Here is a 16,498-nt window from a genome sequence, read left to right on the forward strand (position 1 = left end):
CTGAGGGTTCGGACTCACGGGGGGGTGGGGGGGTAGCGTTGAGTGGAAGCTGAAACTCACCAGAATCTGGCAGCTCTTGGACCAAATCCAGGCGACAGACACATTTTGGCCCGTTAAGTATTTTTAAGCATTCTACTATGGATAATAGCATATTCTGGATAATAAACATATACAAAATGAGAGAGAGTAATAGAAGGAGCCCCATGGATCCGTCACTCAGCTTCAGCACGTGTCCATTCAAAAACAATGTTCCTTCATCTGTCCCCACCTCTCTCCCCTCGTGATTTTGAAGCAAATGTCAGAAATCATATTTCTTCTGGAAATATTTCAAAGTAGTCCTAAAAGTTAAGGTCTCATTAAATAACATAATAAGAGTAATAACATTGTCACGCCTAAAGTATATCTCCCAATACATAATCAATATTCAAACTTCCCCAGTTGTTTCAATGATTTTTCTTCCTTCTTGTTGTTCAGATTAGGATCCAGATGAATCTGTACAGTGCAATGTCTCTGTTAACTGGAGGTTCCCCTCTAATCTTTCTCTTTTTTTTTCTTTGCTAGTGACAAAAATGGGTCATTTGTTCTGTAGAATTTTCCACAGTCTGAATTTTGTTGAATGTATCCCCATGGTGTCATCTAGCACGTTCTTCTGCCCCTATATTTCCTGTAAATTGGTTGTTAGATATAAAGGCTTGATCAATGAATGCTTGATATTTTTTTTTGCAAGAGTACTTCACAGGCAATACTGTGTAATCGTATCCGGAGTAATGTCTGCTTGTCTGTTTTTTGTTGTTGTTATATCAGCATCCAGTTTCCAGTAAAGATCGTTGCCTGGATCCATTACTTCATTAGGGATTGCCAAATTGTGGCATTCTAATTCTGTGATTCCATCTTCATTTATTAGCTGGAATACTTTTCTAAAGAAAACCTGTCATCAACTATTTGTTTACACTTCGGTACATCCAAGTAGAAAAGGTAGGATAAAGGCTTGATTCTTTTCCTTTACCTATTACTTCTCAAAATAATGAACCAATTCCTTAGCATCCTCTAAAGGTAAGCAATGATTTTTTAAAAATAAAAAATCATTATGGGGGCTTCCCTGGTGGCGCAGTGGTTGGGAGTCCGCCTGCCGATGCAGGGGACACGGGTTCGTGCCCCGGTCCGGGAAGATCCCACATGCCACGGAGCGGCTGGGCCCGTGAGCCATGGCCGCTGAGGCTGCGCGTCCGGAGCCTGTGCTCCGCAACGGGAGAGGCCACAACAGTGAGAGGCCCGCGTACCGCTAAAAAAAAAAAAAAATCATTATGAACTCATGGATTTAAATACATTAGATACGTTTCACACCAAGCATGTTTGGATTACATGGGTATTGTTAAATTAGGAGGCACCATATTAAAAATTCTGAGTTCTGGTTTCTCCTGCAGATGATCTGGCAATCCTGAGCCCTTTTCCAACATGGCTAGAGCAGTCTGCTGTTGAAGGGCACTGCCCTTGTTAGTGGACATTTATTCTTCTCCTGGTCTGCTCAGATCTTTTCTGTTACCTCCCTGGACACTGCAGGTGTGAGTTCGTAAACCAGATTCAATCTGTATTTCATCTTACAGATGAGAGAACTGGTGAAGTAATTTACCTACCTGGGACTAGAAGACAAGTCTCCTGGTCGCCTCCTCAGAGGAGAGAACCAGCTGGACTCTGCCTTACCTTTAATGTGAGCTGAGTCAGAGACCTTGAAACACCTCAAGACAACCTTCCTCCCAGTTCCCAAAACACACTTTGCAGAGGAAACTTGAGGCTATCCCAAATTCCTCTCTCTCTCTTTCTTGCCTTCTACACCCAATCAGTCACCTACTTGCTAATTAGCCTCCCTGCCTCCATTCCTGTCCCCTCCAATTCATCCTGCTCATCAAAAAGAGGTGTTCCAAACCGTAAGTCTGATCATGTCACTCTCTGGCTTAAAAATCTGTCAGTAACTTCTCATTGCCTTTAGGTTAGATCTAAGTCAGCCTCCTTTGCACGTCAGACAAGGTTCCCCATGACCTGCGTCTTACCACATGCTGTCCCCTTGTCATGAGCTTGTCCTCCAGCCAGACTGAATTACGCACAGGACTCTGCACACACAGTGCTGTCTATATTTTGTCCTCTGTACTTTCTATTTGCTTCTTTAAGCACCCACTCCTTCCCCAGCTAACTCTCACTTATAGTTTAAGTCCCCTTCAAGCTTTGATCTTCTTAGGAAAACTGCTTTGGGCAGGCCCTGGCTGCATTCCCTGCTCTGTTCTTCACTTCTGTGGCCTCCTGTGTGGGTTTTTGTTCTTGTATTCTCTTTTTCAAGTTAGGTTCGTTTTTCTCTTCCACTTGTCTCCCACCTGGACAATGTGGGAGCTTCCTGGGGCCTGACAGGTGCCATGTCTGTATCTCCAACACCTAGAAGCGCAGCACACAGTAGGCGGGTCAGCGAGGATTTTGGTTAGTAAATGAAATTAGACCAGAGAGATGAAGCTTTGTGGACTTTTTTGGACAGAAGGAAGTCCTCCCTTCCGTTGTAGGGAGGGGGCTTGATGCAAATGACACCACTACAGTAAACTCACTGACAGATGCCAAGTATTGGCTAGGGTTGCCTGGGGCTGATGCAGCATCTTGGGGACCAAGCCTGTGTCTGCTGCCCTGGCTGAGCCAGGACCCGGGCCCAGCTTGGTCTTGTCCATCCGAGGACACGTGTGTGTGTGTGTGTGTGTGTGTGTGTGTGTGCGTGCGTGCGTGTGTGTGTGTGTGTGTACGCGCGCGCACGTCGCCCACCCCTCCTCCTCCCGCTGGGACGATAATTAAAGCGCCAAACGGCGGAGCGGGCGGGCAGTGCTCCCGGGGGCGCATTTCATCGCGGCTGATTAATGAGGCCGGGGAGTTAATGAGGAGAAAGCTAAACGGAGGGAGCCGAGCAGCGGAAGCACTCTCAGGCCCTGGGGGGGAGGGGCCTCCGAAGGCATCTCCCGCCCTCTCTTCTCAGCCGAGGCTCTGCGCGAGCCACGTGGTGCCCGGGCTTCCACTAAGCTGCCTCCGGCCAGGGAGAAGAGGGGTCGCCTCACACTCGCCGCCGTGGAGAACTTGCTTCTCCTTCCTCCGTGTGTGCCCAAACTCGCTAAACAGAGAAAGAACCTGCCCTTCCCGTCTAAAACCCAACAAAGGACCTCAGGAGACCGCCTTCTTCATTGTCGGGCAGGAGTCCCAGACCCCTCTGCAGATTTCATTGCCGACCCGAAGTAATAACCAGCTCTGTCGTTACCAACCGACTAAACTTAGACAGGTTACTTAGTCCTTTAAGCCTCAGTTTCTGCATCTGTAAAATGGGATCATAGTCCTTACCCCACCTCAAAATGGCTAAGGTTGACTGATATGTACCAGACACTCCTGTAAGCAGCTGGCATGTATAATCTCCTTAATTGCTCCCCAAAACTCTAGGAGGCAGGCTCTATTTTTACCATCTTTATTCCATAGAGAAGGACATAGAAGCAGGGAACGTGAGGTAACTTACCCAAGGCCACCCAGCTGCTAAGGGGCTCTGGGACGTCAACCTACGGTGTGATTCCAGAGCTCATGTCCTTAGCAGCAAGCAACAGTGCTAGTTTGCAAGGTGGTTGTGAGGATTTAATCATATAACACATGAAAAAGACTTTGTAAACTGTTAAATGCTAAGCAAATGTGAGAAGCCACTGTTGTTGTTGTCGTTATTATTATTATTTCATACCCAGTTTTGGACCCAGGGTCGAGACATGGCTGGGAAGGATGTGGCCCCTGAACAGAGAGAGACAACAGGGGGCGTGGTGACCTCGCCAACAGTCTGCAGCCTTGTGTCTTAACCATAGTGGGAGAACAGAGCAGAAAATGACCTGCTCTGCTCTGCATACCCACCTCTCAAGGCACACACCTCTGCGGTCATACTACAGACACACCAAATGGTCTCCATGTCCGCACAGCGGCATAGGAGTAGTAGCCTCGATTTTAAAGGGCAGAGCTTGGCACAAAGGGATGGGGCTGAGTTTGGACTCGGAAGAACCATGTTCCAATATGAATCTGCCGTTGACGAGCCATGTGGACCTGGTGAGTCACTTGACGAGCCTGAGCTTCATCTGCCGGTTGGGATGATAACCACCATAGCTGTCTCTCAGGACCTGCTGCAGCAGGACAAGCATGAAGCTTCGCATGTGAAGAGTCATCGTCACTTTACGTTGAGCTTTGTATCTAGAAATGGCTGGCCAGGGAGTCCAGGTCACTGCCCTGGGGCGCGCCAGGGGTTTCTAGCAATGGGCAAAGGGTGAGATGCCAGAGCTGCCCAATGAATACACCTCCCTTCTCCCAGGAATCTCACTTTGGGATCTACAGCTCCATGTTGCTCTACAGTCTAAAGTGATTTGGTACCAGAAGCCAATCTGCTTGACTTCTTGCAGTCAAGAAGTTCTTGACTTCAAAATGAGCCAGTTTCCTCCAGATGAGTTTCTTCTGCTGAACCAGGGACATTGAGGCTGCCCGGGCCAACTAAAAACAAATGAGTCTGCCCCTGCTTGTCAGGCACCTTCACCTTCCCCACCAACCAGCCCTCACTGACACTTCATACCACCCACCCTCACTGTGGGAGCCAGCCAGGGATGGCAGAAGAGGGAGCATCAATAATTTTCTCCAAAGGAGCTTGTGTCTAGAGAAACCAATATTTAACAGCCCCATTTACATTGAAAGCGTGATTCTGATTATGAGATGGTAATGAGGGGATTAGCCAGAGGAGAGAAGCCCCCTGCCTGCCTCCCCCTCCCATTCTTCCTCCATCACCCTGCACGGTGGGCTTATTCCTAGAGGAGGAGTTATGGGGGAGGGTGCAGGGCACTCCCACTGGGAAAGCATCAGAGATGCCAGAGCAGGGCAGGGGTCCTCCAGGACCCCATCTGAAAGCCCCTTATTCACTTCTGGAATCAATTAACCTCAGAAAGGGTGATGGGTGACGTGTGAGACACCCGATTCTGAGAGTCCTTCCATTCCTTTCCCCTAGACTCAGCTGAGACCCTCTGCTCTCTGACTCTGTCCAGTATTTCAGATGGGCACGTTTAAGTCATGTTTTGCCTCTGAAGTAGAGGGGACTGAAGTTAAAAAGTCTGTTGGGAGAACTTTTGCTTGGCTCCTGACTTCTCTGGCTTAACCTCAAACCCAGCCCCTGTTCCCTGAATTCCCCACCTCTCTGGAATGGCATATCCTGTTCTCTTCATCCCACACCCTGCCTTTTAACCAGGCGGCGGTTTATCTCTGGCTCTTTCTGTGGGGCGAGGGGTGCAGGATGGAGAAAACCCAAGGGGGTCACCCATCCTGAGGCCCTGTTTGTTGGTGGACAATTGTGCTCAGACTGGATAATTCAGTGTGTGATTGTGGTCACGCCCCCCCCTTTTGTGCCCCTTTCGGAGCCAATCTCCCAGACCCAGATGGGTTAATCCATAATGCAGACGAGCAAGTAATTGGCTGTCAGCCCGGCCCCCTGCACCCCCTCCCCTATTAGTGCCACTGCCCTAATGAAGCCCAGCTTGGAGAGCCCCCTTCTCAATGAGGCGCCAGCCCCAACCCAGCCAGGCACACATGTGTCTCCGCTGCTCTGCCCGAAGCCTGGTTCCCTTTAGGGACCCTCAGCCCAGCCTCCCCGGGGTGACCCAGCTGCCAGGGCTTCGGAGGCCCAGGGGGAGGCTGTGATGGATGGGAGGGAGTTAGTTAATAGAGCCCAAAACACATGGGCCCTGTCCCCACACCGACCCTCCCCCTCACACACACACACACACACACACACACACACACACTTTTACAGCTTCATCTGACAGCAGCCCTGGCCTTTTGAAATAGCCCCATGGAATATTCCCCACTTCCATCTCCCACCTAAGCTGTGCTGAAATGGGAGCTGGAAAGCTGTTTCTTTGGACGCCGGCACAAGTCATTGCCGCCCACTCTACCCCCAACCTCTGCCAACCTAAGTCCCCGTGTGGGTTTTGGGCAGAGACGGCTCAGGACTGTGTTGAAAGATGAGCTTGGCCTTCAGTCTCCAATGACTCGACTAATGTTGGAATCTCACCAAGTGATTTTCTCTTCCTTAATTCTTGGACTCCATCTCTGTTTTTGATCCTACTTCTCTTCCTACCCACTTCCCAACCAATTCTTTAGAGGCAGAACTAGAACCAAGCCCCAAAGGTGAGGGTATCTACAGACCAGAGCCGTTCTCTCTGTTGGAGCTGCCCATCTTGTCCTAGGCATCCCACCAGGTTTTGAGCTCCCTGTATCTGGAAGGATTCAAGCCAAGCCTGGATGAGAAGAAAGGTTTGGCGAGGATATTTGCAAAGGGACCTACCATTCTCTGATTCCCTGCACTTGCTTCCTGCCCGTACATCTCTCTTCCTTCCTTCCCTCCAATATAAAGAGCGGTGGGTTTGCTGACCCTTTTTCCAAACCAACGGAGGAAAGAAGAGATTGGCTGCTGCCTGGGCTTGGGTGCCCATCGAGGCAGGAACACTTTGTCCTGAGGAGAGTCCTCGACCTGTAATCTGCCTGCCCTCCTGCCTCTATTTAAACCTTTAAAATGATAATTTTATATTTTCCATTATTATCAAAATATTTTTAAATGGAGGAAAGGTGAAAAAATTGCATATAGTCCCTCACAACTAACCAACCATTGCTTAGATTTTGGTTTATTTTTCTTTCCTTTTTTCCTTTTATCGTATGCTTAGAAATCACTCAACACAACTAAAGTATTTACCGAATGTCTTCTGTGCATCAGGCAGAGTGCTTATAGTTTTTCTACCTGGATTATAACTCCAGACCTGTTCCTATCTTTCCTTCTCCTCTTTTTTTTTTTTTTTTTTTTTTTGCGGTACACGGGCCTCTCACTGTTGTGGCCTCTCCCGTTGTGGAGCACAGGCTCCGGACGCGCAGGCTCAGCAGCCATGGCTCACGGGCCCAGCCGCTCTGCGGCCTGTGGGATCTTCCCGGACCGGGGCACCAACCTGTGTCCCCTGCATCGGCAGGCGGACTCTCAACCACTGCGCCACCAGGGAAGCCCATCCTTCTCCTCTTTTAATGCCAGGGTTATTGCTCTGGAATAGGTAAACCCTCTCATGATGGAATATTTGGAAATTCTCACATTTGGGATGGGGGTCTCAGCACTTGTCAAGGTTGGAATCCATAAAGTGCTCCAAAGTCACAGTGGGCCATCCCTTTATGATTAAGATCTTGGAGAGGAAAATAAGGCCCCCATGCTGATAGTGCAGGGCTCAGGGGGTGGAGGCAAGTGACCCTGAGTAAAGTCTAGCTCCATTTCTGATTGGATGTGGTAACAACACTGAGTGGTGAAATAACATTCAGAGGTTGCTTCTAGGAAATGTTGAATATTTATGAGCCTTGCAATCAGGACCTAGGAGGTAAGGCTTTAAAATAAACAGGCAGCAGGATGGGGGTAGGGAAGATGGAAGGAGAGAGAGAGACATGAAAGAAAAGCTATGGGGAAAGGAGAGAGACACATGAATGGAAGGAAGAAGAAGAATAGGTTCTCGTGACTTGTCAGAATAATGACTTCTTTACATGTGTAGATGGGGAATGAGGTCACAATGATGCTGGCTTTTCCAGGTCAGACCATGGAAGCCCAGAGAGACCTTGGAGTCATCTTCACTCCCAGGAATTGAGCTCCAGGATATGTCGGTTAAACGGAGCCCCTTATGGTGTAGAAAACCAAAGCTCAATGTAGAGCAGTGGAAGGAAGGACTGCAGGGCAGAGGGGTCCCGAAAGACACTGGAGATAGGTCCAGTACTCAAGGTGAATACAAATAAATCTATGAACACAAGTAGCAACTCAAAGAACACAGAGACTAAAGACTCAGGGACGTAAGGTGGAGAACCTTTCACATATGTATTTAATGCAAAAACATTTCCCTCTGAATGTAAATCATTAGAGGCACGGGAATATTTCTCTTTAATTGAAAAATGAGACATCCTCTGTTGGATGCAGGGGATTTGAAGATCTTAATTGGTCTCTTCCTTTGTGAATTTTATGCTCACGTAGAGAGAGAGAGAGAGAGAGAGGGAGAGGGAGGGGGGAGAGGGGGAGAGAGAGAGAGAGAGGCTGAGGCTGGGAAATTGAGACAAAGAGTGATAAAAAACATAGTCCATTTCTGACTTCCCTGAAACTGCAAAAGTTCCAGGAATTATAGAAATGAGCAAATGGAAAGAGCAGCAGGTTTAATACTGATAGGTACCAGGTACGATGGGATTTCGGAACTAAAAACAGAATGGTAGAAAAAGATCTGGAGGTCTCAGTGGGTTACACTCAGCCATGTGCTTGTAGAAGTCATTCTGTTACTAGAATTATGAATTATACATAAGAATGGTGGGGTGGGGGCAGGGGAATCTGCCTTCTGCTATCCTCAGATGCAGGTCTTTCACAGAGAGGTGGTATACCAGGCACACGGTGTATGGTCAGCCTGAGTTTAAATCCTGGATCCTCCATGTAGTAGCCACCTAAGTAACTTGGGGCAAGTCACTTGACCACCCAGTGCCTACATCTCCCCATCTGTAAAATGAGGGTAGTAACAGTGCCTGTTTATTGGGTTACTAGGAGAATTAAATGAGAAAAGCACCTAGAACAGCCCCGCCAATAGTAAGTTCACAATAACTGCTATGCTACACATCATGTCGGGCACCCAGGGTTCAAAGATGAGTCAGATATAAGGTCCAGCTCCCTAAGGGGAGCTTGGAGCTCATGGGGAAGCTAATCACGGAGCAAATAATTTAAACATCGCATGTTAAATTGTACGGTAGGGGAATAAATCAAGTGGTCTGGGAGAGTCAGGGAGGGCTTCACTCATCACTGATCTGCACAGAATCCTGGCAGGTGGAGAACGGAAGGGAGAGGGCACTTCAGGAAAAGGAAGTGGAGAATGGCAGGAGCTAAGGTGCAGAAGTAGAGAGAGCACCACACGTGAAAGAAAAAAGGCAGCTTGGCGGTGGGATGTAGATGGCCAGAGGGATGGGGTGAGAGGTGGGGTAATGGAGAAGATCTGGGAGAGGCACACATGATCTATGGTGATACTCGTATGCGCTTCCTCTAGGAATTGAGAAGCCATTATCATTTTTAAGTAGGCGAGTGACATGATCAGGTTTGAACATCAGAGACAAGCATGTGGCTCAGTGTCTGGCACTTGGCGGTTACTTACTAAATGGGGTTTGAACAAATATACGACAGTTCCTTGAAGCAGCAGAGTAGGGGATGGATTCCCAATGGGAGGCTGAACGCAGGGAGTTAGTTTGCAACAGTCAGAGTGAAAGAAGGTGAGAATCTAAACTAAGGCTGTGGCTGTGGAGATGGGCAGGAGGTACAGAGCTGATGAAATAGCTCTCAAAGACTCACTGGACTGGCTTCCTCAGGTTCAGGGTTTAAGGGGGGGAGGTATAAAGAATTTAGGAAGAGTCCAAAAGAAAGGTCCAGTTTATAATTGTAACACAACAATAATAAACATAGGAATAAACAAATGAGAAGTATTCAAGATCTACATCATGGAAACTTTAAAACTGTTAAAGGACATAAAAATGAGGCAGATGTTTTCTGCCACAAACATGTATCACTGGTCCTAAAGGGGAACAATATACTCCTTGCTCCTCGTTGTTGAAAATGCCCCATATTTGAGTCTAATGTCATAAGACTCTATTACCCACCATCTCAGTACTACCTACTGCTGGCTCCTGGGTCCTACCACCTCATTCCTTGCAGATTTTAGCTTCCGGCTCAATGTTTCTCACCAACTCTTCCCCTGCTCTAATTCTTGATGGTTCTAATAACCACTCAGATGATCCATCCGATATCCTTGCTGTTCGGAAATTCTCTGGTGGTCCAGTGGTTAGGACTACAAGCTTCTACTGCAGGGGGCACAGGTTTGATACCCGGTCAGGGAATTAAGATACTACAGCTGAGCCAAAAATAACCTCAAAAATCAAAAAACAAAACAAAACAAAACACCAAACAGTATCTTTGCTGCTCAGTTTCTTGACCTCTCCTCTCACCACCTTGTTGTCTGCTCTACCTTAGCCATTAATTCCTGTGGTCATACCCTAGTAGACCTTGTCATAACCAGTAACTGAACTACTCCATGATCTTAATTTCAAGCAACCTCATTTCCAATCGTCATCTCCTATGTTTTCCCATTGGCTTCTTCTGATGTTCCAATTCCAACAAACCTTAGAGCCCCACCAGGATAATCCATGAATCTTATTTTTTTCCCATTGATCTCAATTCCTTTTCACTGTCACTCCAGTTTTTCAACTCGTGGCCCTACTTCCCTCCTTACTCAGCTTACATTCCCATGGTCAATCATCAGAGTCAGTTTCTTGTAGACATGCTCAGCTTTCCTATCTGACCCTCACTTCTCTGAGTGTGTTTGACTAACCCACAAAGTTGAATAAATCCAACCCTCCACCTCTTCTGAACCTGCACCCAAGCCACTGAAGGTACCTGGAAAACATGCAAAACTATGCACAATGGTCTCACTTTAAATTCATGATCACTAACCCCAGGCAGGCCTCTAACACTGCCTGGTGATTATGTTGCATTTCCCTAGTTGTTAACTCTACTGCTCTCCTATATGACTATGTCATACACACACCTCCATCCTCAAGCCTTCAACACCTCTTCCCCTATCCCACTCTTAGCTGATAACTTTACTTCCTATTTCATGGGGAATAGAGAAGCAATCAGAAGATAACTCCTGGGACTTCCCTGGTGGTCCAGTGGGTAAGACTCCGCACTCGCAATTCAGGGGGCCTGGGTTCGATCCCTGGTTGGGGAACTAGATCCCGCATGTGTGCTGCAACTAAGAATTCGCATGCCGCAACTAAGACCCGGTGCAGCCAAAATAAATTAAATTAAATTAAATTAAATCAAAAAGAAGATAACTCCCACTGGCTCCCACCATCACATCTTTCCACCTACTCGTGTCTGGACACCGTACCCTCTTCTTCCTTTTATTGTGGAAGAATCTGTGTCCTAAGTGAAACTGTTCACTTGTGCACGAGACCCCGTCGTCTCTCCAGTCAAGGACATTGCTCCAGCCACGCTCCCCTCTCTTCTCTGAATCGTGGATGTCCCTTCTCTATTAGGTAATTTCAGTCAGCACAGAAGCAGGAGGCTTTCCCTCCCATTTTATTAAAAGAGATTTCTGATCCCACTTCTTTTTCAACTTTCTCCCCACAAATCTTCCCATTTCAGCAAAACTCTAATTCCTTTGCTTCTATTTTCTCATGCCACCCCAATCAGAATTTGCTTCCACCCAACCACCAGAACTGCCTTTAACAAGGTCACAGTGGCATCCACATTACTGAATTTAATGACTCATCTCGGTCTTCATTCTAGCTCTTCTTATTCCATTTACTATAGATCCCTCCCTCCTCCTTCACTTGGTTGCCAGGATACCACACTCTCCCAGATTTCCTCTTATCTCTCTGGCTCCTTCTAAGCTTTCTTTATGCTTCCTCCTCAACTCCCTAAATTCTAAATATTAAAGTAACCAAAGCTCCAGTCCTTGGACCTGTTTACTTTTTTTTTCTATCTCCCTTGATGATCTCATCTAGTTTTGTGGCTTTTTATAGCATTTATTTGATGAAGGCTCTCAAATTTTTTTAATAAGCAATACAAGTTTATTTAATTACTTTGGAAACAATCCCCCCCAAATGATGCCTGAACCTAAAAGGTACATAAAAATGACCAACAATATCTTAAAATAATAGAGCTGAAGGGCTCTCAAATTCATATCTCTAGCCTAGACTGCTCCTCTGAACTTCACAACTAGTTCATCCCACTGCCCATTTGATGACACCACTGAGATTTCTAACAGGCATCTCAAACTTAACATGCCCCAAACTAATTTACTAATATTAACCATAAACTCTACAATATGTTTAGGTTTCCCCATACCAGTAAAATCTTGTCAGCTCTATTTATATATACGATGTGAAAGGATACCCTAAACACATTGATGTTAACAAAAGCAGGCTGCAAAGCAGTACAATTAATATGATCATATTTGTGTTTTAAGAAGGATAGAGAGATATATGCTTTTTCTTAAAATTTGAAAGGGTACACAAGAAACCATCTGTAGCTGCCCCAGGCTGAAGAAGGATAAGAATGGTGTGAGGACTTTGTTCATCTCATACTCTTCTATTCTGCTTGGATATTCTTGCATGAGCATGTATTATGCATAGGATAATAAAACTATTTTTAAACGAACAAAATAGGATCCCTAGCAGAGTATCAGAAATAATAGAGGGGGAAAGGGAAGGAAGAAAAACAGAAAAAGAAGGTGTAGTGGGTTAAATTTCAGAATGTAAACTTATTTGGAAGTAGGACCTTTTCGGTAGTTAAGAACAGGTCACACTGGATTGGGTTGGGCCCTAATCCAATGACTTGTATCCTTATAAGATGTACACACACAGGGAAGAATGCCATGTGAAGACAAAGGCAGGGATTGGAGAGATGCGTCTACAAGCGGAAGAATGCCGAGGACTACCGGGATCCACCAGACCTGGAAGAGACAAGAAAGAAGATGTGGCACATATATACAAGGGAATATTACTCAGCCATAAAAAGAAATGATATTGAGTTATTTGTAGTGAGGTGGATGGACCTAGAGTCTGTCATACAGAGTGAAGTAAGTCAGAAAGAGAAAAACAAGTACCGTATGCTAACACATATACGTGGCATCTAAAAAAAAAAAAGAAAAAAAAAAGGTCATGAAGAACTTAGGGGCAAGATGGGAATAAAGATGCAGACCTACTAGAGAATGGACTTGAGGACATGGGGAGCAGGAAGGGTAAGCTGGGACAAACTGAGAGAGTGGCATGGACATATATACACTACCAAATGCAAAATAGATAGCTAGTGGGAAGCAGCCGCATAGCACAGGGAGATCAGCTCGGTGCTTTGTGACCACCTAGAGGGGTGGGCTAGGGAGGGTGGGAGGGAGACGCAAGAGGGAGGAGATATGGGGATGTATGTATATGTATAACTGATTCACTTTGCTATAAAGGAGAAACTAACACCATTGTAAAGCAATTATACTCCAATAAAGATGTTAAAAAATAAATAAATATTAAAAAAAGAAAGAAATCTTCCTTAGAGCCTTCAGAAAGAGCATAGCCCTTGACTTCAGACTTGCAGCCTGCGAAAGGGAATAAATAGTATTGTTTTCGTCCACCTAGTTTGTGTTTTTTTGTTATAGCAGCCCTAGGAGAATGATATAGAAGGGAGAGAGACAGAGACAGAGACAGAGAATGAGAATGAATGGGAGGCACAGAGGAAGGCTAGTGGGCTCTGCGGGGGCAGTTGTTGTGAGGACTGACTAGTTAATTGGGTGTATTCACTAAACCAATATGTACGGAGTGCTTGCTCTGTACCAAGTTTAATAAAAGGAATCAGGAAAACTCTTGTTCTCCCTGGCCTTTGTTCCATCTGTACTGGGATGTGGACATTTCTGCACAGTTGCCCCCAAATTTCCAGACTTGGCGGTGTGTGTTGCACACTAACTCCCCCCAGGCTCCTCCACTGGAACCCCAGGGGTGGGGGGCCGAGGCGGTGGGGGGGGGGAAGTGCGCTCTGGGACAAGGGGCCCTGGCCTATTATCTCAGCAGCTACAGGGTTGAGCCAACAGACCCTGGCTCCTGCAGGGGGCTGGCTCCTGCTGTCTGCTTTCCAGCCGGGGGCCTATTCTTTGCTCTCTGATCCCCCTTCCTGTTTGGCCCCTGCAGGCTGGGTCAGTGCCCCCTGGCATCATTGCTCTGAAGCCAGCAACCCTGCTGGGCCATTCACAGGCATAGCCTAGTAGGGGTGGGGGACAGATGTTAGTTCCTTGTCTCCCTCCCCAACAAATACACACACATATGCTTGGTCCCTGGGAAAGGACCAAGGCAGAGAGAGTGATGGGAGGCTACAGGCTCTGGGGGGATGTAAACAGATGTGTGTGTGTGTGTGTGTGTGTGTACTAGGGAGAGGCAGGGGCAGTAATCAGTGTGAGATGGGGGGTTGTCCTCAGGCTGCTCTCCTGGGCAATTACATGCCAGCAGCTCATCCACTACCAGCTGGCATGCAGGCTTTGAACCACCAAGAAGCTTCCCATACAGCCCCCAGCTTGGCCACTGAAAATTCCCAGCTCTGTTCTCTGGCCTATGTGATGGCTCTAGGCCATGGAAGTTGACCTGGGGCAGCTATTATCTCCATAAACACACACGCCCACACCCCAGACACACATCTCTTCCCACCAGACTCCATAACCCTATCAGAAGAAACTTACCCTCTCTCTCCATAGACTCCACTCTCCCCATCCTCTCTGCCTCTTGCTACTCTCTTTTTTTGCCAACTCCCCTCAAAACTTCCTTTTCTCTTTTTTACTCTTTCTGAGGTGCAGACTGTTACTGATAAAACCCTGGGAAAGAAGTAGTCTCCTGAGGCAGCAGAAGGGAGGGGCCTGGAACTCAAGTCCTTTCTCCAGCCTAAGGTGGAAGTTAGACGAGGACCCTCCGATTACAGTGCACACACTGAGTGCTTTAGGTCAGGGGTCCCCACCCCCCCCGGGCTTCGGACCAGTAGCAGTCCCTGGCCTGTTAGGAACCGGGTTGCACAGCAGGAGGTGAGTGGCAGGCGAGCAAGTGAAGCTTCATCTGCCGCTCTGCATCGTTCGCCTTACCACCTGGACCATCCCCCTACCCACCCCTCATCGGTGGAAAAGATTGTCTTCCACAAAACCGGTCCCTGGTGCCAAAAATTTGGGGACCGCTGCTTTAGGTGCTGTACCAGCGCCTGTGGTCTACAGGTTAGGAAAGGGAGACAGATACAGTGAGTTACCTACTCTCTCTAAATAAGAGGTAGAAGCCGGAGTTGTGTTGGTCGTTTGTGTGGTGAGGTGGGGCAGGCAGTGGGGAGACGAATAGGAGGCAAACTCCTTCCAGAGCTGCCTGTGCGAACAGCATAGCGAGAGGCAGGACTGGAGAAGGTGCAGGGCCAGTGTCCAGGCTGCCCATCGGACCTTAAGAAAGGGAGGCTGAGCTTTTTCTGCCCACTCTCTGCCCCACCTGGGCTCCAGGGGCTCTGAGCGGGCTGGGAATTGGGCTGTGGTTGGGAGGCCTTTATTCTCCAATACACCCCAGTTGAGTACTGCACCCTCTTTTGGCATTTAATATGAGTTGGTTTAAAGGGAGAGTATTCTAGAGACAGAGAAGTACAAAAAAGGAAAGAGAAGAAACAAGCAGAAAAAGTGGGGAGAGAGAAAAGAGTATTGAGAAGGAGTGAGGTGTAGAAGAGGGACAGGAGATTTGGGCCAGGAGAGTCTCGGAAAGGAAGAGAGTGGCCCTACTTTGTCCAGTCTCTAAACCCAGAATGCCAGGGATTAGGAAGCTGCCTTGCCCATGGGCTGAGTTGCCGCCTCCGCTCAGGGAACCCTGAGCAAATAGCCCTGATCCCCACATAAAGGGCCAATTAACTGCGCTGTCTCTGGGAACAAATCCGCTAACAGGGTGACAAGCCCCTAGACGCTGGCAGGCCCTGTGTTTGCTGAGAGGCCCACCGGGAGCAAATCAGGGGATTAGGAGGGGGCAGGAGCCACATGGTGGGATGCGGTTTCCTGTCTGCTGCAGCCCTCCCTGCCCCAGAGCAGGGCTGGTGCCAGGACGCCGGATTTCTGTCCTGGTTCATCCTCTGACGTGATGGAACCCAGGTGACCTGGGTGGGTCAGCAAGGAGGGGAGCAGAGGGCTCCTGAACCGGGAATCTGAAGCATCAGAGCAGAGCAAGTAGTCCAATTTCTCCTTAATGGATGGGCAAACAGGTCCAGAGTGTGAAATCTCACTGGCAAATATAGGATTGGGACGTCTGGGTTCGTCATTCCTGAAGGGATTGATTTCTGGTGGGAAAATCTAACCCTTATCACCTCTCTTATCTGAATGCAGCCTCGTCCTGGAACAAGGATCAGACGTCAGGTCCTATCTCTTAGTAACTGGTCCTTGAGAAAGAATGTCACCAGCTCCTCTCCCACCTACCCTAATTTAAGGTCCGCTGGGGTTTAAGTGTTTGTGGGGCGCCAGATTCCTAGTCCAGCAAGGACAGGCGGGGTGCTGAAAGAACAGCTCCTAGGGCGCAGCCTCCGGTGGGGCACGCCCTGCCCCACTGCCCCGCCCCGCCTCCGCCCTTCTTGCTTCTGGCCTGGCGAAGTCACGCGCAGAGCTGAGGCGGGGCGGGGGGCCGTAGGAAGGCACCTAAACGTCCGTTCGTTTGAGGCCCCCGAGGGCTGCTCTGAGGATTGAGGGAGGAGTTTGGGGACAAGCCGCCACCCCTTGACTAAGTCTCTAGTTCACTTGAGCGCTGCCTGCCTGAAATACCCAACTCCTGACTTAGCTTACGATGGGGTCTACGTCTGTGTAACACCCACCCCTCAGGATGTTGACCTGTTCACCTG

Source organism: Globicephala melas, chromosome 8 (genome assembly GCF_963455315.2).
Source record: "Globicephala melas chromosome 8, mGloMel1.2, whole genome shotgun sequence".
Classification (NCBI taxonomy): domain Eukaryota; kingdom Metazoa; phylum Chordata; class Mammalia; order Artiodactyla; family Delphinidae; genus Globicephala; species Globicephala melas.